The sequence below is a fragment of the Haliotis asinina genome, chromosome 9, assembly GCF_037392515.1.
Source record: "Haliotis asinina isolate JCU_RB_2024 chromosome 9, JCU_Hal_asi_v2, whole genome shotgun sequence".
NCBI classification, from domain to species: domain Eukaryota; kingdom Metazoa; phylum Mollusca; class Gastropoda; order Lepetellida; family Haliotidae; genus Haliotis; species Haliotis asinina.
The window spans coordinates 15,800,655-15,824,000 of record NC_090288.1 but is presented as its reverse complement, the minus strand read 5'-3'; the positions used below and the strand labels follow the sequence as shown (position 1 = coordinate 15,824,000).

At 37.8% G+C, this 23,346-nt stretch overlaps 1 protein-coding gene and 1 long non-coding RNA gene across 2 annotated transcripts in view; one reads left to right on the top strand and one right to left on the bottom strand.

Moving 5' to 3' along the window:
- Window positions 1-21,044, top strand: part of LOC137295748 (uncharacterized) — a 33,181-nt gene extending 12,137 nt beyond the window's left edge. The window contains exon 3 of the long non-coding RNA XR_010957599.1: window positions 20,306-21,044. This is a non-coding gene — a long non-coding RNA (uncharacterized lncRNA). The remainder of the gene's footprint in view (window positions 1-20,305) is intronic.
- LOC137295743 (FERM domain-containing protein 4A-like) overlaps window positions 1-22,841 on the bottom strand; it is a 165,664-nt gene extending 142,823 nt beyond the window's left edge. The window contains exon 1 of the mRNA XM_067827270.1: window positions 22,705-22,841. The gene's annotated coding sequence lies outside the window, so the exon portion shown is untranslated. The remainder of the gene's footprint in view (window positions 1-22,704) is intronic.
- Between the last annotated feature and the right edge of the window lie 505 nt (window positions 22,842-23,346).

Here is a 23,346-nt window from a genome sequence, read left to right as displayed (position 1 = left end):
TCACGACAGTCTGGTATTTACAACATCACACACACCAGGAAGGTTTGTTATTGGGTCTCCAAAGTTCAATTGAGTTTCTCATACAAAACATTATTGATATATGTCACGCAACCGATTATGACAAAGTGTTGAGGAAACTGGAGGTGTATGTGATAAGTAGGTTACAAAAATATTTTCCAACCAACGCAAACCAGAAGGAAGTTGGAAGAGACATAATGATACTGAGTTTTTCATATTGATATGCTTCATATTACCATGACATGTAAGTTATAATGACATAAAGAAACAACATCATATTTCAGAAAGCTACAAGGCTTTGGGGGGTTTTGATCATGTAAATGTCACAATAAGTTGTGTTTGTGAGGTGGGGGTCTGTGTCTCATGTAGGTTCAGCATATGAGTCACCATATAATACATGCACAATAACGTTTGATGATCACCAGCCCCAAATTTGAATATCTACTACATGGTCTGTAAGTCGCATGCATATTTCCACTGGAAAGTTTTCAAATCTGGAGGAAAAACATATTTATATCTCCAAGGATTAGTTAGAACCTGCTCAGATTCCAATATTCATCCCCAAGTCTCCAGCAAATGTCAGTTCAAATTTCCCAACTGGAATTAAACAAGAGTCATCAGGAGGTGACATATTCCCCAGTCTGGTTCAGTTTGGAAATAGAGTTTGGCGACTTACACTCAGTTTGGCTCGTTGCCACTGGATACCTTCAGTTCAGTCAAGAAGAAAAATAATGGTGTTCGGTATATTTAGAAATCCCAAATTACTGAAAGGCACCAGCTTACCATGAGACAGATGAGCAGCAAATCTATATTCAAGAGTTAGGGAATGCTCTCTGGAAACAAACATTATCATGAACTTAGGCATAAATCCAACTTTTAACATGTAAACATCAAAAAAAGGGGTAACATCCATAACTGTCAAAAAGCACAAGTATACCACTTGACAGATTAAGTAAAGTAAGTTTCATCAAGAAACATTTATCAGTTTTGGATCTGAGGCAACCATTTTATTCATCAAAATGTAATGTTCTCCATTCATCCATGAAAGTCTGGGTTGGAATTAGAGTTGTGACGATATGCCCATGCCACGATACGATATGTATCACAATACTGGTAGTCTGATACATATGATATGATACGTATCACGATATTTTGTCCTTGTATGCAGAAAAATAAAAGTACTGGAAACAATGTGCTGTTATGTTATCATTTCAGGGAAGGTATTCTTCTCCCAAGAAAAATAAAACACGTCATCATGAAAGACATTTTATTAAAAATGTTTAACATGTATCGGTAAAGTAGTGTTTTCCCAAATAATGGAACAGCAGGGATCAACATTGGCACAACTGTTTTTCGCACAGCTAACAAAATAAATTTGTGAAAATTATCTCAGTCCATGGCAATATTTTCCACGAAAATCTAAATAGAAGGGGAGACGGTGTTTTCGTAGACTGCTAAGTATGTAAGTATCGTGTTGAATCGTTACACGACTATCATATCGATGTATCGTATCGTGCAGATCTTGAATTGCGATAATTTGCGTATCGATTAATCGTCACAACTCTAGTTGGAATTAGTCTTTAGTAACCCATGCTTGTCATAGGATGTGACTAACAAGATCTGGAGGTCAGATTCGATGACATATGTCACAAATGTCATTGTATCACAGTTGTGTAGAATGTTGCACATGCTTTTCATTTCTGGATTGTTTCGTCCAGGGTCAGTAATTTAGAGACCACCGGCATGTAGCTGAAATACTTCTCTGTGTGGCGTTAAACAACAAATAAAACAAAATTATATCTAAATGTTTTCTCTATGCTTCAAAGTAAGTACTTCTTGCTCTCTGGTTATAATGTCAGCGCAGCACCTTCATAATGGCAGTCCACAATTACAGCCACTCATCTAAGGTCAGGTAGAATCTGGGATACATCTTTCAGTGGTAATCTGAGCCAATAACAGTCGTGACATTTGACATGTTTAACACTAAAACTCAAAATCATGTCAACAGACCTGTTTGAGCAATTATAAGTTGACTTTAAAGTCCATGTCAGGGCTGTGATTTGAGGAGGATCTGATACAATGTATTTTGAAGTTATGTCTCTATTCTTGGTCAACAGCAGGATAAGGAATCTCAGACACAGATCATAAACAGTTCAACAAAATACATCTTGTGCCTTATGACAAACTGCTGTAAATCCATTCCAAATTATCCCAGATCAACACCGTATCTGCGTCACATTATCAATCCTAAAACTACTCGAAACTCTTCCCTTTTCCTTATCTTCATCAATACTGTATCAGCAATAATTACCCCAAACTGGGCATGGTACCCAGTCTTCTTGCCTCAGCAGCTACCGAACATAAATCCATCAACTTTCCACCCACACCTGAGTTCCAATTTGTGAACAAGATAGCAGAGTCCCCAAGGAGAAAAAAATAGTGAATATTGCATTAGGATAGGAAAAAATGTGAAATAAATCTTCAGTTGAGGGCTAAAATAGTCTGCAATTGTCCAGACATGTATTACTGAGGCAGAGACAATCTCAACTCGCCAAGATACTGTTTCTTCACACCAGTTGTCAATATTGGACTTCAATTATCAGAAGGAATGACTGAACACTTCCAGGCCTCAGGCTACACGAACCGGCTACTTGTCTTCTCCCCAATCGGGGTCTTCTGAACATTTTCTGATTAAAAAGGTCGTTTATGCAGATGTTTCACTATTTCCCATGTACTATTCAGTCCAGAGCCATTTACTTCCAGTTCGTTGGTTTGTTGTTGCTGTTCGATGTCAGACCTAGTCTATAGACAATCGAATCTGGACCAGACATTCTAGAGATCAATAGCATGAGCACTGATCCATGTAACTGGAATATGATGACATCTGTGAACAAAGTCAGCAAATCTGACCACCCAATCCTGTTAGTGGCTTCATATGACAAGCATAGGTTGCTGAAGACCTATTCTAACACGGATCCTCTTAGGTTTGTCCAGGTCCATTTGAAGTATTTTTTTCCCTGTCAGCCATGACTCATTTCACATTACTTGGAACAATTAACAAGTGCATTATATTCTTGTCTGAATATTAGGCAATGTGTGAAAAGCTCAGCTTTCTGTTGCCTCTTCTTCTTCATTAGTGAGTGAGTGAGTGAAAAGGTGGGTGCTTGGGTGAAATTATGAGCAAATAACCGAATGAGCTCCACTTCCATGTATTTTGTGTTTGGAATGATCATTTGGTAAATCTGGAATTTGAACCCAGGATTCTTGCATACCTAAGGGAGACAACTCTGCATAGCAATTGGCATCACTTTTCACAACTAGCCATTTACATCCAATCCATCATATAAAGGTGGGACAGCGTTTCCAATCACTATGCTATACCCACATGAAGAAAAAACACCCAACTTTTCCAACTCAGAGAGAAAAAAACTACTTTTTGTGGTGTCAGTCTTTATCAAGGAGGAATCATATACGACATAGCTGAAATTAATAACTGGTCCATTAAGGGGATGCTGTCAGCAGATTGATGAGGCTGAAAAATTTATGAGGTTGAGAGTGCAGTACATTCTCTACTCAAACTGATCAAAAGTGACAATGCCCTGGAATTTTTTTTTCATGAGAGTCAAGGCAATTACGAGTCTATTCCCTTCAAAATTTCTCACCATGCTTAAGATGTTAATCTGCCCTTGCAGTACTACAAGAAGCAGGACTAGGCACACTTCTTTGTTCATCAAAATAGTATGACGTTGGGGGAAACTTATCATATTGATAAGAATTATTTTGGTTGACTGGAATATAATATAATACATTAAATAGCAGAGGAACGTGATTCAAAATGAGCCTATAGCCATTCATTCACAGTTACTTCTGTTAATATATGCATAGACCAGAAATTAAGAGCAAATTGTTGGAAAAACATAATTTTCCTCATGTTTTATATAATACAGCTGTTCACTATACAAGACTGATGTCATGGACAACAAATTGTGTTGTGATTCTTTACAAAACTAAAACACAGACAAGAAGTTATGATTCTCAGATGATCAGACAAAATACAGTTTGCATAAAAGTGAAATCCAGATGCCTTAGAATTCTCCTCCAGCATATGAAATTGTTAATCTGTTATCTTCAACAAAAGTGTGTACTCCCAAAACCCTATTCATCACTTAGCCTCCCCACGACAGACATCCCCTGCACCCATCCTGACCTGCTCAGATGACCTTCCACTTCAAGTCGGTCCCATCTTCCATTACATGCACAACGCCTGCATTCTGACCTAGTGATATTTACCAAGTTATTTCCATAAAACATGCACATTGTATTCTGGTGTACATGTGCACGTACAGAGCCAAGCACACAAAGCTGGGAGGTCAGTTAAAGACAACAAGTAGAATGCTGTAGGCAAGATGTGTTGCCCAACAGACATTTCAGTCAGTTTAAATGTGAGGCTTTTGCCTATCTTGTCAGTCACGAAAACGATCAACACCTTAACAGTCCGAGACGTAACGTGTACGCGAGACGGCCTATCGTCTCTTGTCCGCGAGACGGTGCGCTCCGCGGTACTAACTGAAGCGCTTCCCCCTAATTAATTCAATCACCGTGGAACCACCTCGATTGGGTGCGAACACGATGCAGGGTAATTAAAGCGTCCCGTAAAATCCCCAAGGGTGGTGGGGTACTTGACAGTCGTGAATGAACAGGTTTTTCGATCTCGGATGCCACGCTTTCGTCATTTGCACTGAACAGATTACAACCTGCAGAATACAAGTTGTTTGTCCGACAAAATATTTACAATCATCCTAGGTTGATGCATACTTGGCCTCTGTATTTTCGGCACGTGAAAACATCGGGAAAGCAGAATACCACGCCCAAGGTCGGCTGTTTACACATGCCAATTACACAAAAATCAACTCATCGCTCATGAAAAGGTGATTTATTTCATTTGAATGTATTACTGGTGGAAATGTCAACGTATTCACCTTGCAGAAAGTTACAGAATATTTTGAAACTAATACGACCCCTACCGCATCTTGCATGAATCAAAACTTTGCCAATTTTGTCAAAAGTAATCCTGCGAAAACTATTAAATCATTTGCATATTTTTCGGAAGTGACGTACGTCCATTGTGTAACTCCACACAGCACACTGAAAAAAGGGACTCGCGGTGCCAGCCAAAGCTGACATCTCGTACTGATCAAAATTAGTGTTATACTAAAATACCTGCTTCGATATTTCATTACAGCTCGTGGTGTTGACATGTGGATATCGTATCTTCCAGAGTACATATCAGTTTATGCCCGCATTAGCGTTTCTGAACCTCTTGAAAGAGAAATGATGTTTCTTTTAAGACCACCGTAAATAGATGTGCATTGTATAAAATGACAGAAGTTGGGAAGAAAACAAACTAATTAGACGGTAACTTTTATAAGGTTTCTGGTGAGCCGCTCAAGCGGCTCACTGATCTCGTGTTTGCTTATTGCAAGTTGAGGATGGTGTTCCTCTGTACGGTCCAGCTTGCGAATGATGACTTGTTGATCATGAAAATGCATATAAGTAACTTGAACCTAATTTATGCCTTCGGAAATTGACATGATTTGATAAAGGCATTTAAAAAAAGAAATCACACTTTGTGACATAATTTCGAAATGAAAAAAGTACGAAAATACAAATTTAAATAAGGAAACATAACGCCCCCTGCAGGTTGTAGTATCTTTCGCCCCCTCTTTCGATCAAACTCCATATGACCTGGCGGATACATTACGCATTCGGTAAGATCATGTTAAGTCTACAAATCATCATTTTCTGAAGAATTGTGCATCATGTCGGCGATTTGCGTAACATCCCTCATCCTGGAAGACATCATTCCTCCATCCCCTTCAGTGTGCACAGTATATTCAGGTAAGAATGTGTTGTTTCACTTACCCTGTACACATACAGGCAACTTCAATTAGATCGAATACATACGTATTTGCATACATACCTTTTCTACAACAAAACTAACAACACACATTACCAGATCTACTTCAGGTAAAAACTGGGACTTTCTTGTTTACACATATTCTATGTATATGCTTGAAACAGAAAAGGTTTTCGTTCCTGGAAGACAGCATGGCCAGTGGAAGACAACCAGCCCCGTGTATAATCCTGCATGCTGCGTTGGACTGGGAACGGCCAAATGCCCGTTTCCACCAGGAGTCAGCAGAATGAGGGAACACGCACATTCCTGAGAACATTGCATTATTTGTTATAAAAACGAAAATGTATGAAGCTTTCACTGAATGTTTTAGATGTATGCAGTGTTTACGAATGGTGTTTCACAGTAACAGGACATTGGATCCTGTAAGTTTCAGATGTCTGTCTGACCCAGTGAAAATTCACAGGACCCACAGAAAAAAGTTAAACACACATTTCAGATTTAACATTTCTCATTATTGGCTTTGAAATTATTAACATTATATAATGACAAACATTATAAACATAAATTTAGAAACAGTGAACAAGTATTACATGCCACAAATAACAACTTCAGACAAAAGTTATTGTGACATATTCAGTCAGACACTGGGGCCAGCAGGTTGGGGACTTTTGTCTGACCGTTGGCAAATCTGCCAGATTTGTCAGAGGGTCAGACACTATTCGTGAACACTGTGTATGTAGTACAGCTATGTTTATGAAACACAGGTACATATTTCAAATACATCAGTGCGGCGAATTGTCCTTGTCTTGGTTCATCTTTTTGGCCGAATGCAACACAATTAACTTTCATTTGGATTACGCAATTTATTGTATCACACACGTGACACTGGAGTGAAGACTGGGCCGAACGCGGCCAGGCATAGTTAATGACTGTAGTTGGGTATCACTGAATATACAGGTTGAGACAGGCAACAGGTGTGATGCAGTACAGTACGTTACTTCAGGGTGTGTACATCTAATGAGTTTGCAGACAGTTTACACGGCTATCTGGTGGACACGGGGGGCGATTGTGCAATTTCCTGTTTACGGTGCCTTTGTCGTTCGAGGTATATTTTATGATAGCTTGAAAACACATAATTAAATGCTAATTATATGTATTCCGTTTCCTGTTTGTGTTTGATAATCTGTGAAGGCCATAGAAATGTTTATTTTGTGGTGACAAATATTCAAGTCGCATGGAGGTGGGCAAAATAGCGTTTTCTTACTTCATTCCGATTGAACTGATCACGTGATAACGATCTCTCACGTGATAATGAGATGACATATTTATGAGGAAGAAAGGAATAAAATTGTTCCAGATGATTACAAACTCAAAATATTGTCCATAGCATTACTGATCGACGACTTATAAACAGATTTTTATTGCTTAATGTTATAATGTTTTTCAAAGTGTTCTGTTTTGGTATGAAGGAGTTATTCTTGTACTGATTATCTTCGAAGAGTACTTGAAAGTGCTGTGCGTGGTTGTCAACACTATCATCGGCTTTCCTATCTTTTACTTTGGTAGATGATTTAAACAGTATTCATAGATAAAAACAATACATTCAAAGCCAACACAGAAATATATATTTTATGTATATGCGTGAAATAGGAAGGGTTTTCCTTCCTGGACGACAGCATGGACAGGGGAAGACAACCAGACCCAGCTACAGTCCAGCATGTTGGTTTGGACAGCCTTTTCAGCCATCATCTGCAGAATGAAGAAATATGTGTATACCAGGGAGTTTTGCATTATTTGTCATAATTACGTAACCTTTCACTGACTGTTTTATATGTATTTAGTATAACTATGGAAATAGTTATATATTCTCGGACACAGGTGCATGTTCAAAATTCTTCAGTACGGCGAATTGTATTTGTCCCCTGACAGAATGAAACACAAATAAATTTCACACAGATTATGCAATATCACACACGACACTGTTTTCCGGCAATGATTAAGCCGGAATGAAGAGGATGCAGTCAGGCATAGTTTATGACTGCAGTTGGTTAGCCCTGAATATACAGGTAGGAGACTGGATACCCATTTATTGGGTTTGGAGACAGCATATTTGCAGACAGTTGACACGGCTGTCTTGTGGACACTGCCAGCCACTGTGCAGTTTCCTACTTACGATGCTTTTATCGTCCGTGGTAAACTTAAAAACGCACAATTAAATGCTAACTATTTTGTTTGGTGTTGTTAAGCTGGTAAAAGACAGAATCATGTTTATTCAGTTGTGACAAAAATTCAGTTGATATGTAGGTGAGCAAAATCTGCTCAGGGAAGTGGCATCTTCCGTGTGTAACAGGGATGGCTCGACTGATTTTATTGCTGTAGTTGACTAATAATACAGCTTTGAAACAATGTCAGTCTAAGTAAACTCAGTCTCAATGTTATTCCTTAAACTCCACCACTGAGTTTAACAAAACCTAGCAGAAGGTCGCATCAGGCAACCTTTGAGCGACCTATGACCGTCCAATCAATAGCGAGACGGTTATATAGATTTAACCAATCAGACAACGGCTACTACTTAGGGGCACAGCTCTCTCCACAAACAACAATCCGCAGAAAACACAGATATTTGACCTGCGATATATACGCTTTGGGGTTTCTGTTGACATGGTGACCATTGGCTAATATTTCTGCAAGACGAGATCCCTTGAATATTGCCAAAACAATGTTTTCGGAGACAGTTAACTCTGTTGTCATGGTTGTAATGTGCGCCGTGTGAATCACCCAGAAGCGATCATACGCTAAATAACATTCGGAATCGTTCGGGTACGAACCTTTTCGAGATAAAAAGTTCAAAAGGTGTGTGCGAATGTCCACTTTCGCGATTTGGAAAGCTGTGTTCTGATTGGTCAGTCCCAAAGGTTACCTGACGCGACCTCCCATAAGGTTTTGTTAGACTCAGTAATGGAGCGTAAGGAAAAGTACTGAGGCTAAGTTTACTTAGACTGGAAACAATATATATGAATACATAAATCTCCGTCTAAATAACTCTTTTTTTTATCACATTCACGTCATCTGTTTAAAAGTGGAGAAATCGCATTTCTATAACATTACGTGTTGATGACAATGACATAAAACTTAAGGAAATGAGTGGTAATTCCTGCATGCAGTGTGTTCAAGAATACATTTTGCTTAAACTATTAAAGATCATGCAGTCCTCCGAAGTTACTTACCACTTGATGCGAGTGAGCATATTGAGCACCGGGTCTGCTCCCGTGGCAAAAGGCGTCTCTCTTAGTCGTAACGATCTTGTGGGTAAGGTTTGAGTGTCTGACGAGCAGTGGGAGGAAAGTAGATGTTTCAACGCGATGCCACACCTATGTGTTATATTTCAGAAAATATAAACATCATGTTTGTGTGAAATGTGCACATAGGTGAAAATTGCCGTCAAAGGCTGACTACTTTTGTTCGTCCTTCTGGGTAGCGTCTCTCGTACGCGTAACGAAATTGTGAGGACGTTTGTATGTCTGTGACGAGCGATGGGTGTAAAGTAGATGTGTTTCATCGCGATTGTACACCTATGTGCATTCGTGTACACGAACAAGTATTTATACGAGGTAAATCTGCATGGAACAAGCTTTCAGAAAATATAAACATCATGTTTGTGTGAAATGTGCACATAGGTGAAAATTGTCGTCAAAGGCTGACTACTTTTGTTCGTGCTTCTGGGTAGCGTCTCTCGTACGCGTAACGAAATTGTGAGGCCGTTTGTGTGTCTGTGACGAGCGGTGGGTGGAAAGTAGATGTGTTTCATCGCGAGTGTACACCTATGTGCATTCGTGTACACGAACAAGTACTTATACGAGGTAAATCTGCATGGAATAAGCTTTCAGAAAATATAAACATCATGTTTGTGTGAAATGTGCACATAGGTGAAAATTGCCGTCAAAGGCTGACTACTTTTGTTCGTCCTTCTGGGTAGCGTCTCTCGTACGCGTAACGAAATTGTGAGGACGTTTGTATGTCTGTGACGAGCGATGGGTGTAAAGTAGATGTGTTTCATCGCGATTGTACACCTATGTGCATTCGTGTACACGAACAAGTATTTATACGAGGTAAATCTGCATGGAACAAGCTTTCAGAAAATATAAACATCATGTTTGTGTGAAATGTGCACATAGGTGAAAATTGTCGTCAAAGGCTGACTACTTTTGTTCGTGCTTCTGGGTAGCGTCTCTCGTACGCGTAACGAAATTGTGAGGCCGTTTGTGTGTCTGTGACGAGCGGTGGGTGGAAAGTAGATGTGTTTCATCGCGAGTGTACACCTATGTGCATTCGTGTACACGAACAAGTACTTATACGAGGTAAATCTGCATGGAATAAGCTTTCAGAAAATATAAACATCATGTTTGTGTGAAATGTGCACATAGGTGAAAATTGCCGTCAAAGGCTGACTACTTTTGTTCGTCCTTCTGGGTAGCGTCTCTCGTACGCGTAACGAAATTGTGAGGACGTTTGTATGTCTGTGACGAGCGATGGGTGGAAAGTAGATGTGTTTCATCGCGATTGTATACCTATGTGCATTCGTGTACACGAACAAGTACTTATACGAGGTAAATCTGCATGGAACAAGCTTTCAGAAAATATAAACATCATGTTTGTGTGAAATGTGCACATAGGTGAAAATTGTCGTCAAAGGCTGACTACTTTTGTTCGTGCTTCTGGGAAGCGTCTCTCGTACGCGTAACGAAATTGTGAGGACGCTGTGTGTGTCTGTGACGAGTGGTGGGTGGAAAGTAGATGTGTTTCATCGCGAGTGTACACCTATGTGCATTCGTGTACACGAACAAGTACTTATACGAGGTAAATCTGCATGGAACAAGCTTTCAGAAAATATAAAGATCATGTTTGTGTGAAATGTGCACATAGGTGAAAATTGCCGTTAAAAACTGACTACTTTGTTCGTGCTTCTGGGAAGCGTCTCTCGTATGCGTAACTATATTGTGAGGACGCTGTGTGTGTCTGTGACGAGCGGTGGGAGGAAGGTAGGTTTGTTTCAACACGATGATACACCTATGTGCGTTAATGTACACGAACAAGTACATGTACGGGGTAAATCTGCGTTGAATAAGCTTTCAGAAAATATGAAAATCATGTTTATGTGAAGTGTACACATAGGTGAAAATTGTCGTCTGAAGTCTAATATCTACTGGTATGGCAGCTAACATAAAACGTAAAACTGTTTTTACATCGGTAGAAGTGACCCCCACTCTTAATCGTGTTTTCCAACGATTATACTTCCAACAAAAGAGTAGTCCGTATGAAAAAATGTTATTCGTGATTTTGTTTAAATTTATTATACCCCTTTGAGGTAACGCAAGAAATATCGCCATGTACATTACGCACGTTTCACACAGTCTCAGACTCAAGACGGATGTTTTGACTGGGCAATTTAGTCAGGCATCAGTTACCTCCCATTAATGACACGCTAACCCGGTCACTTCTACGCGAGACGATTCGCGCGGTTTCGAAGAAAGTAAACATGTTTCAACACAATAACAAACAGGTGTGCGTTGGTGTGCATCGAAAGCTGCATATATATTATGAATCTACGATAAATGAGCTTTCAGAAAATACTAAATGTAAGTTTCTGAAAATTATGCACATAGGTGAAATTCGCAGTTGAATATCGCCAATTTTTGCTCAAATTTTGCACATTTTTGTCATTTTTTGACAATTTAATTTCCTCTTTTTATGTTTTCATTCACGTCATCCAATAACTTGACCATCTGTCAATGACTGTAGCAAATTTTGTGTAATTATTTTCACAAATAACAATTTTAGACATGTTTTTGTGTGACATGCAGAATTTCTCTCTCTGTGATCAGGGAGTCACGCGTATGAGTGACCCCCTCTCAGGTAGTCACTTGTACGCGTAACGGGAGACCGTCTCGCGTACACGTTACGTCCTCTACTGTTAACTACAACAGTAGGTTTCTTTAGTTTTACTCATTTTAAAAGCTATTCAAATTATTTTTTGTACACTTTGTATCTTATATAAGTAGTCACATTAAGCACATCAAGTTTAAAAAATATTGACACTCATTGTATAAATGTAAACTTTTTCAAATACTTTTGTATGTACCTTTCTCCAGCACTCATATTAATCTTAATGACAAAAGGTGGGGACACATTACATCTCGCTATTCATAAATGATAAAGCTGATCTTCTACAGATAAATCATTTGTGATAAGATCAATGGTATGCAAAATTGTCAAATGGTTACTCTCAAATTATTACTATTTCCATATCATTATAATTTTCTCATCACAGAAATGCTTTCTATAAAAAGAACGTCCTCATCGAAAAATCATAGTTTTCTATCAATCCAACTATTTCATAATATTCCATGTCCAGTCCAGCATACATCTGGAACAATCATGCCTAGATAATGATGGTAACATCTGCATGTGTACTTAATATGAACAAGCATGAACATGAATATATAACACGTTTATCCATGATATACTATACCAATATCATTATAATTGGTGTGTTTATCAAACTAGAACACACAAGCACAACACCGTTCACTCAACATGAGTAATTATCCTAGAAACATACATGTTGGGTTGTCAATATACTAAGGAAGAAAAATAAGGGGTCACATGAAAGCATAAGTACTTCATTAATTTTTCCAGGTTTCTTCACAGGCTGTTGTACGATACAAAGCTTGTGAAGAAAACCTGGACAAAAGTAAAGAAACACTTGTGCTATGATGTGATCCCTTAATTCTTACTTTCAGTATATTCTGACCGAATATTATACTAACTTTTGACTAGAAAATCTGATTAGAATACAAACTATTCCAACTCTATAAATTTAAAAAAAACACACAATTCATAATACATGTAATTTCACTTTTTCTTAACCTCCCACCATTTGTTTTTCCATAAAGATCACTAAAACAAGCGTAAGTGTGTTTACATATTTATCAGCATGACTAGAAAAAAACGTAAGAATATCAAGATTACCTTGAAAACAGAACAAGTCATACATTGTCAAATTTGAAGCATAATTACCATATTTGCCTTCAACCAGTTCATGATGCATCACATCAAAGTTTCCTCGAAACAAAGAGTCGGACTTCCCACCCATCAACTGTTAGAGGGTTTTATGTTCATATTGTCTACCAGATTGTCAACTTTGATATTTAGCAGCAGTTCTGGCTTGAATTTCCTTCAGTCCATGGAAGTGCCATCATCTAATTCATTACACAATTATCTGGAGAGATATAATTACACATATACAAGAAAGATGCTGACTTTTATATAACCCTTGTTCAGCTGCTCCTGTTGCTCGCAGTGTTGGAATACCTGGCAGCTGGTATTCAGAATTTCACCCATATCATCACTCGGTCATCCTTTGTCTCGGAAGAACACATGTACAATTGGAAGCACAACATGCACTCCTACCAGAGTTAAATGTAAGTTTTTCCAAATGTTCTCCAACCATGACTCTTCTCGGATGTGAGGCCAGGAAATGAAAAGCAGTTCAGACTGCAGATAAACATTTAGAATGGAGTCAATAGCATTTAAATGTTTTTTGACTTTATCAACTTCTGATTTGACATTGTATTTCATCAATTACAAATTTGAAAAAAATATCAGACATTTGGCTGATGATCAGGCCATGTTCTTGATATTAGTAGCATCTGGAAGAGTTTACGAGCTTTCAAAATTGCTGGGTGATAATCTGTATTCAATGCGTGAAATTCAATTAAAAGAACTTTGTGCAGCTATTAAACAGTAATACCATTAAGCATTTCCAGATTTTTCATTGATTATTTAATTTCATATCTGGAATATTATTCAGTATTGACAGCATTAGTCACACCAGTCAGACGTTTAAAATCTTAAGCACTCAAATATTCAAATAATGCCATCCAATCAGATTTGTATTTTTTTTAAATGCTGTTTACCCTTCAGCAATATTCCAGCTATATGGCGATAGTCCATAAATAAACTGAGTTTGGGTTGGACAATCCTGTGATCAACATCACGAGCATCCTTCTTCACAATTGGGATGTCCAGCTGTTAAAAAATCATGGCAAAAACACTGACATTGGGAATAGAACCTCCGTTTTCGGTTTGATGATTGGATGCATCAACTACAAGGCTACCCCAAAACTTGATAACCTTAAGTATAATGGCCTAAAACATTCGCAAAAAGAAGAATATTCACATTCACTGAGAAAATATAAACATCCAGAAATAACAACTGAACAATATTCTACACATCAGATCTTCACCACATGCAACTATTTGTTTTACATTTCTCATAAGAAAACTCTGTCCCTTAAAGATATTGAAAATACAAACCCTTTCCATAAAGTATCTACATGTGGAATTAATGCTGTAAGAAAGTGAAACATGTTCAAAGGGAATATTGAAACACTGGATCTAGAGAGATGAGATAAAAACTTATTTGCTCATGTCACTTCTGTTTGTGAATGTTGTCAAGTGGTCTGTTGTCACTGAAAATACTTTAAAATCCTCTGCAGCAACCACTGAAACATATGCTTGATCCATTCAAGCCCCGTCAAGTGACTTCACATACTGGTAACTTTTTCCACACCATCCTCCAGAAGCAGCTCCACACACATGATGCAGAAGATGAATCGTCGAACTCAGGAAGCAGCTATTTCAGTTTAAGAAACTGTCAGTAACGTATTCAAGACATAGACACTTATATTAGGTACATAAAATGTACTAGACCAGCTGGACTATTACTAGACACAGGTTTCAGACTAACAAGTATTTTTAAAAAACTGTTTCAATTCACACAAATACCAGTTTGTTAAACATTTCTGTTAGATGGTCCTAAGTTAATGGTTGGTAAAACAAAAATGCTAACTATTCTTTTTAATGTAATACTTAATCAAGTTCATAATATGTTAACATCTGTTTGATTTTTATCTTCTCTCATTGGAATGATCATATCATTGCAGATCTGAAACTTCATTCCACACCAACTTCATTCTGCAACTGTGTACAAAGGGAGACAACCCTGTATCTTGATCTTTCTCACGGACTATCAACACACTCTGTGAACATTACCTTTTGTCTTTTGTCAATATGTCAAAATATAAGTTGGGACCATTCACTTTAGTTTTAAGCCACTTACAGCAATTATCCAGCAATATCGCAGACGTGGATGCCAGACATGGGCTTCACACACTTGTCAAAATGTAAAAGTAGGGATGTGTTAGGGTGCAACGTGAATATCTTTGTAGCTCTTCCTTCCGTAAAAGGATCAACACTAAAAGGGACATTATCCTCTACACATAAATACCTAAAATCCATTGTACCACACTTACAGCAGCAAAAGTTTAAAGAAGACAAAAAGAAATGGCCCGTCTTCAAAAGCTTTTGACACAAGTGCAGCAACTACAAGTGAAATCTTTGTTTTTCAACTGATTTATAAAGCTTTAAAGTACGAGTTTCAGATAATTTCTTTTGACTTCAACACAAGCAATTTCAATCTGAAACTGTAATATATATGAGCATACAAATATGTATATCAGAACTGGCCATCACTTCCATGTCAGTACAAAAAACTCACTTGCTTAACAGCCAGCTGTTGCAATGTCTAGGTGACAGGCAAACCTGATATCTTACTTCATTAACAGTTTTTGCATTAAAAAGAAGGAAACATCAAGTGAACATCAGAAATTTTTCTGAAAGTATCATCATGCAAAGACACAACTTCCATCAAACCTACTTAGATTAAACAGACTGACTGAGTCATCACATGAAGGAAACCAAATATATATAACCCTAGTGATTCAGACAAATTATATAAAAAACCATCCTCATTCACCACAAACATAAAAAAAAACAAAAAAAAACCCCATGTCATGCATATATTCACCTTCGGCCTCATCAAAATGCCCTCCTTCCACTTCCCACGAAGAATAACACAGAAAAAATGTCACAAAGGATACACGTTATCTTTGCAAGAGAATTAATCCGATACCGATGACATTTAGTCCAGCTCAGAGGTAACCCCAACGGAGTGGCCTCCCTTTACCAAGATGTCCAACTGACTCTGTTCAAGGATGAAGTATTTTCCACATGCAGAGAGGCTCCTGGCTCTCTGATAGCACCACTGAGCACTATGTATATATAGCCGAGGTGTGTATGAGGTCTGTGTTTTGTAACCCAGATAACTGCACTGAACACAAGTCTCAAAGTAAACACTGCATCTGTCATACTGTACAACTCTGTGCAGATTCAGAGGCGGAGGATGTTTGGATAAGATGGTGTGACTAAACCCTGGGATGCATAATGTATCAAGGGGGCTTCAGCGAATATCTGCTTGGCACTGGGATAAACTCTGAGGAATGTCATGGACAAAATCCTTGAAGATGGGATAATTCATGCTGTTTTAATGAAGAACTTGATTCAAATTTAAAATTCAATCACTATTAACTTTGTACCATAAACACAACATATTAAGTAAAAAAGAAACAAGTTCCAGAAAGGGTCTTGATATGTGAAAAATCAAACACATTGGTAAAAGTGAAGGTTTCATAATTTTTAAAGAGAACATAACTTTTACAAAGTTACAATATGAAAGGGAAAACAAGATGTGAAACAGATTCTTTTTCTATTTTTAAAAGATTTACATGTCTCAAAGCCAAATGAGAGTTGTTTCCTTGTGACCTGGTATATTGTATGTTTTTCACATTGTTCAATACCTGCAAACCTGTAACATACTTTCACTGATTGAGAACTTCCTCCAGATGATTGTTACCAAGAAGCATGTTTTCTGTACTGCAGTGTAGCTCAAAATTTACATGATTTCATATGAAAAGATAATCCAAATATATTTCAAAACACATTCGTGTCTTACACACATACTTCTTAAATTTAGGCCAAAGCTGATATTTTTTACAGATTTTCAGTCTTCAAAAATGTCTGTCTTTACCATTCTGCCCAATTCTCAATAGTGTGACACTACCATTCCAAATCAACTCATACACATTCTTCTCAGAGTAATTGCGATTCTGAAATTCGATGTCTTTTTAAGCAAGCAAGTAACACTTTGTCCCTTCCCACGCAATACAAGCGAATTTCCAATTTCATCCATGTGCATTTCTCCAGCAACAATGCCTCAAAACGAGCAAATCAAAACGAGCAAGAAAATCAATGCCGAAACGACATTCCTTTGCACACAACCATTGCCGCCAACATGTCTTTGCCAGTCAAATCACTGGAGCCTGTAAACTTAATACAGTAAATTACAGTTCATTGCTCCAGATGAATTCAATGCCTTGTATCGATAAAAACACAGTTTGCTTAATATTCTCTTGAAAACGGCCATTCACATTTTCAAGTGGATGTAATAAGCAGCTGATTAATTTTGCACTGTTGATGGTTTTCAGGAACAAAATCAAAATACTGTGTTAACAAATGTAGAACAAAAGTAGAATCTGGGATTTGGTGCAGATAGCTGTTAGTCCTTTAATCAAGATTAGAGACACTGCTTGTGAGAAAATTATTGCTATAAGCAGCACGAAAGTAAACTCACTCACGCACTGAGTTTATTTCAACACCACTTCTAGCAATATTCCAGTAATATCATGGTGGGGTACAGCAGAAATGGGATTCACACATTGGGGTGATGAGCAAATGCTTCACCCCAAGACTACCCCACCATGCCTTTACCATGCTCACCCAGTTACAGTTGATACCTTCCAGGAAGATGCCACGGAAACAAATATTTCCAGGTTCAGTTAATAATCAAAACTAAAACCTAACAAGGAAAGTGACTCACGCTCTGTATCTGATCTCTTGAGTTCAAAAGGAATTTCAAAAATAAACAATGATAAATATATATATTTCAACTGTCAAGCCTCAAAGTAGAATTAAAAACAGTTTCACTTATTTGAAACAAAATCACAAGTCTTGTCAGTTTTAAAATCATGTCAATATCTGAAGTTTCTACTTGCCTTGACTACATTTGATAAGGTAATACATCATCTCATATTTCCTGTACAAAATTCTCCACATTTCTCTAAACATATTCACCTGTAGGTCAATGATCAAGTTGGGTTGTTTGTAGCCAGCAAGAGCCTGAATATACATAAGCTGTTACTATTATGAAGGATCTCTGGGTTTTCTGTGATGATGCTTGAATCTGAAATCACTACGTAATTAATTTTCATGTTTCTGATCATGACAAAGGCCCTTTGACTCTCAGGCTTTACTTCCTGTGACGGCTGTCTTGTGCACCATAATCTCAACCAAACATCTGAGCCTCTCCAAAGACCATTACATTTCATCCAATCTGGAAAACTTTGCCCAGCTTACATATACAACATAGAAGGAGTTTAAGATCATCCAACATTTAAAGGCTATCAGTAAATGAAATATGTTGGATATAAATCCAGCCTGAATGTGATATTTTGTCGATTTAAATGGCAGATTAAAACAAAAACTTCCAAAGATTGCCAACACAGACCAACAGTTACCAGGCTGTTAGGCAGATTCTCATTTCACACACTGCTATGAGTCAAATATCAGCCATGTCTCATTAACCACTGCCACACGAAAAGTCAAGTTTGTTTACCTCTTTTGAGTAGCAACAAAAGCTACTAAAAACTTTGCCATTGTATCAGTTTGGGTCTGTAGACTCAAACTCTTGTGACAGTCTTGAATCTATATTACACATAAAAAGGTAAAAGAACTGACCCACGAATCTTCCATCCTCTTAGAGTTGTTAACAGGATGAGGTGACTACTCCCACTAATAGAGACTTCACATTCTGGAGGTATCAATCACTCTAAAATAACAGGGTCAGCCAGGTCTATTCGGCTTCCAGTCCCAGGCAGGTGTCCTTACTCCTAGTTTTCAATTACAGATTTGTATCCACCATTATGAACATACCCACCCACCGAACATAACCAGAGGAAAGGACCAGAAATAGTTCAAGGTAGCCCTTAGAAAACATCAATCAGTCCTGTCAAGTTAATACTCAGGTGAACTGTTGCGGTATGGCAATGCATTTGTCATCAATATCAAAGATGGAAGCTTTTAATGTAACCTCTTCACTGTGTCACAGAGAGTAGTGTTTGATAAATCTTTCAACCGTATTCCAGCAATGTCGGTAAAGAATACTAAAACATGATCTTCATTTGAGGTAGAGTTGGGCCAGTCTAGTTGTTAAGGTGCTCAGTTTTCATGTTGAAAATCCTGGTTTGATTCCCACATGGTCGCCAGGGCTGTACTGAATGCTAAGCCTATAGATGTATAGTAATTCTATCCTTTGAAGAGGCAAGTCTTATTTCTTATTTTTTTTTTTTTAAAATGATCATTTAAACCATTAATTTTCAACTTAGAGACTTGTTAAAGCCTACCCACATGGGTACAGTGGGGGAGTTCCATTTCTGGAGTACAACAATATTGTCACTGTTATTGTATGCCCATTTGAACAATCCTAAACGTGATGACAATAACCCTTCAGCACAGGACTTCACAACATATCAATGACTTATCATCTAAGTATTCAGTCTGAACAAAAAGTGTTGATGATGGAATGCAATTCCATGGCCAGTATTAGAAATAAAGTTAACATTTCTGCATGGTTGCAGACAAGATTTGCTTGAAAGGCAATGTACAGGATGGTCGAAGTGGAATTCTGCAAGGAAATAGTACTAGTCCATGAAGTTTACTTGTCCCAGATGAACAGACTTACGCTTACACCTGATCCTGCAATACTCACTATTGGCCATGTTAACTATCGATTTTTGCATATCCAATATGATACATAGTTTCATTGTGTCAATGTACATTATTTGGGTCTGGATGAACCCTTGTCTGGTAATCAAACCCTACTTTTATCTTGATCTTACAGTATTGACAATGACCCTGAACAATGGCAATTACTGCAACTTTACAACAACCTTGATCTCTGATACTTCACCATAAAATGCCTGGGAATCTGATAAACATCAGCAACGTATGTTTGATCACTAGTTTACAATATTGACAAAGCAGTTCCACATTGTCTCTGTAGTAAAATCAGGTTGCTGACAGTGTGCAATAACACACTGCTATATCTCCCAACAATCTGACCAAGCCTAGATTCTGACGAGTTCAGGATGACTAAGTCATCTAGTCCACAACCAAATGACACCCTATCAAGCTAACCATGAACCTTAGACATTAGAAGCATGGACAGCAACAGGGTATACTGCAGAAAAGCAGCCCTGGCGGCTAAGAGAGGCTGCTTAAGTCCCAACATCCATGGCCTCTCCCCACAAATTGATGCTATTAATTCACTTATTGATTTTCTGTTTTCGTTCACAGGGGAGAATCCATGCAGTGACTCGCCTGATCATGGCCTGACGAATGATGCTGACTTCATTTACATTCAACAATCGGGTCAAAATGAAGCAAGAATTATAAAACATTTCGCAATGGGTGACATGAAAGTGGGAAAAAGTGCTGTGAATGTTGATTCACTGAAATAATCGCATCAATTTCAAATCCATGGAGACAAGTTAGAACACTATGAGTACAATCAAAATGATATTAAGAAGTGTCTTAAGATATCACTGCTCTTAACATACAGTTGTGTGATTATTGGCTTTCCAATCACCTCTTATCAAATATGTGTCTCTGAAGGAAAAGGATCTGTCGCATCTGACTCATCGTCCATGAAACACATACTTACTCAGAGACCAGTTATCTTGGAGTAATAGATATTTATACATATAGATGTGATACCAAATCTTACATTTGAAATTCTAAAGCAGAACATATAATAGATTCTGCTTTAGGTTTCATTATAATAATGTCTGGTCAGTAACTAAGAGCACACCCTACTTAAAATGCAAAGTTTGTACAGTGTTTGAATTTACCAAGAAAGTCAAAAGAGCATGATTGTAATACCTTGGTTAAAAGGATTTTTTAAATCAAGGGTGCCAAGATTCTAATACAACAACTTATTACAAACGTTCTTGAAATGCACTAATACATATAACTCGGTTTCATTCATTCAGGCCATGCTTTACAATTTTTATGGAAATAAATGTGTTTAACAAACTACAATCAGTGTGATCTGAACTTAGTTGTCCATTTGAGTTTGTTATGACTGCCAAATTACATTCCTATGTAATTCATTTTCCTTGGTCTGGGAGGCAGACTCATATCGCCTGAAAACAAAATCTTCCCCTCCACCTCATATTCTTTCATGAAAAAACTTTTTTTTTCCATGGTCACATTAAAAATCTGATTACAAATCTCATCATGTCATCCCTGTACAAATCTGTCAAAATCTCATAATGACAACAGTGCCTCCAAATCTCAATCCTAGCACACATAGGCTAACTTCCCAAGGCCTTCACATTCTCATCAACAATGTGAACTGACTGCAAAAAAAAGTTGCAAGAGCACATACATTCATAAGTCAAACTAAAGCCGACAGAATCAGCAAAGCTTTTAGCATGACTGAGAGCCCAAAGGTTCAGTTTCATACACCATACCAAATCCAACTGTCTTGACACTGTAATACAATGATCACAGCAGGACTAGGGATGAACTTTCTGCCCATGATTCCATCATATCTACATCCTCCTGAGACATTATCCAGTATGGCAGGGGAATTCCCTGAATGTTCTTCCTGGGACACATTATGGGGTCCATAATTGAATACAGATGTACTGCAGAAAGGTCACAAGACCTTTGGCAACAACCCTTCCACATCACAGCTAACAGACAAAGGTTACAAGTACTCTTATGACACAAACTGGCTGGTGTAGAGTTAGGCAGCTTGGCCTTAGGATTTGTTGAATTTTATTCTGTTCCACTTTTAGAATAAAAGGCAATTCGACAAAAATGTGGCACATTCTGGCGTGACCATGAATCAATCAATTACTATCATACTTGTCTTCATCATGGCGTACAAGCCAACATCAGTAAAAATCATGAAATGTCTTAAGCACTGTTAACTGGGAATTGTTCTTTGACATTTGTAGCTACATATACATTTGTAAATCAGACGTACTAACATGAGATTAAAGTGTATTCTAATTAGTGTAATTCTCAAACTTTCAAAATATACAAACGTCTGCTGTAATGTTCATGGATCATTATTTCAAATTTTACATAAAAACACTGCAGAGGAAAACCTTTCCCAACTTTAACAAGTTTTTAAAAAATTCGGGGAAGATTACCTCCTTAAATTAGTGTCAACAAAATGATCATTAATCATTGTTAATCTTTCCATCAAGTACCAATCACTGCAGCTAACATAACAGTTAATCTCCGATATCTGATTTGTATTCAAGACAGCTATCTCGCCTAAGTACCATACAGAGTTTTATTGGCTCCAAAATTGGCGGAAACACACTTCGTCGGAGGAAGCTATTACAGGGCTTAGAAGCTACTGAGAATGATTCATTGAATGGTGTGAATCTACGACTTCTCATGCCCGCAATACACAACCCGGTCACCTCTTAGTGTGTGTGACGACACACAGGAAAAGACAAGAGACACTGCCACTGATTCCGTCTCACGGAGATGACCGCAAAAACGCAAGTGTAGGTAGTCTGACAGTCAAGGGACTTCACGTGGACGAGATCTGTACATGGCGCGAGTCCATTGTTTTTGAAAACGACAAACTTCCGAACCACCTGTCACATGCATGTTATTGACTGTTTATAAACAAATTGTCATTTGGGATATCTATTTAAAGAAAGACTTACCTTTGGTGGCTATGACTACCCTGTTTCTAATAAATGCGCCATTATTTTATCTCACAGAAACCCGCTTTTGTCACAAACACACGAGGGGGAATCCGTTCGGTGAATTCAATCCTCCGCCATTGGGATTACCCTGACACAGTTCCGGGGAATCTGCGCATGCTCCAAACAAATAATGACTGGACCCGAACAAACAAAACATATTTGTGACAACAAACCAAGTGTTGAGAAACGCCTTTGTTCACAACTGCTCCAAATGTAATCATTAGGATGAACGACAATAAAAGAAGGTTGACTCAGTCAAATTAGTACGAAAGCACTTTAATCTTACACGTTGTTCTTTCTAATAATGTATGAATTTATTCTGTTTTTCGATAGTTGTATACACACATATACCATGACAGACAGTGAGTTAGAGAATTATTATAGTTATATGTGAACCGTAGTCTGACACATCTAGTTTCTGAAACAGACATATTTTCAGAAGGAAAAGACGATTCTTAGCGAAAGTTAATAAAATTTAATACATAAGAGCCCAGAAATTGTCACTTTCAGAAACTGCTGTAAGCTAGACTTGTCACAGACGTACGTTTGTCATCCCACATTGAGATTTAATCACTGATGGTATATAGACATATATACTTT